At 39.8% G+C, this 1,306-nt stretch overlaps 1 pseudogene; it reads left to right on the forward strand.

Annotated features, from left to right (window-relative positions):
• The first annotated feature begins 447 nt into the window (after nucleotides 1-447).
• Nucleotides 448-1,066, forward strand: LOC118831702 (annotated as a pseudogene).
• The last annotated feature ends 240 nt before the right edge of the window (nucleotides 1,067-1,306 follow it).

Genomic DNA, 1,306 nt, shown 5'->3' on the forward strand with positions numbered 1-1,306 from the left:
TTATTGCCATTTTAAAGAAAGTAAACTGAAGCACACAGAGGTTAAATGACTTGGCCAGGTTCACACAGCCCATAAGTGTGAAAGGGTAGATTTGAACTCAGGACCTCTGCACTCCAAGTCCAACATTCTATCCAGTGAGCCACCTGAAATATACGGATATCATTGAAATGTAATTTCAATTATCTCAAATTGTTCACTGCTGAAAAGTCTCTTTTTAATATCAGTGTCTCCTCATTTTGTTATATAGCTGTCTTAAAGTAACTAATAATTAAATATTGAATTATATTGAATTAATAAGACTTTAATTATTCCGCACTCTGATGCTTCATCTTGGCATTAAGGTAACTATTCATGATTCTCTAAGATTATGTCTGTGGACCATTAGATAAAGCAAGTTCGATTGTTCAGTCAGGCAGAGATGGAGATGCTTCTGGAAGAACCATCGCGATGGCCACCCAAGGAGAACCCCAAGTGCAGTTCAAACTTGTATTAGTTGGAGATGGAGGTACTGGAAAAACAACATTTGTAAAACGTCACTTGACTAGTGAATTTGAGAAGTATGTAGCCACGCTGGGTGTTGAGGTCCATCCTCTCGTGTTCCATACTAACAGAGGTCCTATTAAATTCAACGTATGGGATACAGCTGGCCAAGAGAAATTTGGTGGTCTGAGAGATGATTATTACATCCAAGCTCAGTGTGCCATTGTAATGTTTGATGTAACATCAAGAGTTACTTACAAGAATGTACCTAACTGGCATAGAGATCTGGTACAAGTATGTGAAAATATCCCTATAGTGTTGTGTGGCAACAAAGTGGATATTAAGGACAGAAAAGTCAAGGCGAAATCAATTGTCTTCCATAGGAAGAAGAATCTCCAGAAAACTTATTGGAGACCCTAATTTGGAGTTTGTTGCCATGCCTGCTCTTGCACCTCCGGAGGTTGTCATGGACCCAGCACTGTATGAACAGGACTTACAGACTGCTCAGACAACTGCGCTCCCTGATGAAGATGATGACCTGTAAGGGAATGAAGCTAGAGCCCAGCGTCAGAGGTCTAGTTTTATAGGCAACCGTCCTGTGATGTCAGTGGTGTAGCATGTTTGCCATTTTATTATATAGCTGAACAGAACATGTGCTTAATCTTTGGGATGCTGAAGGAAATGAATGGGCTTCAGAGTGAATGTAGCAGTTAAAAAATACATACAATTCATATTTTGGACCTGCGTATTTAGCTGTTTTGGACCGCATTTACATCCCCTTGAGTTTCAAATATGACAGCTGCAGTCCCATCACAATATTCAGTGA

This window comes from Trichosurus vulpecula, chromosome 9 (assembly GCF_011100635.1).
Source record: "Trichosurus vulpecula isolate mTriVul1 chromosome 9, mTriVul1.pri, whole genome shotgun sequence".
Lineage (NCBI taxonomy): Eukaryota > Metazoa > Chordata > Mammalia > Diprotodontia > Phalangeridae > Trichosurus > Trichosurus vulpecula.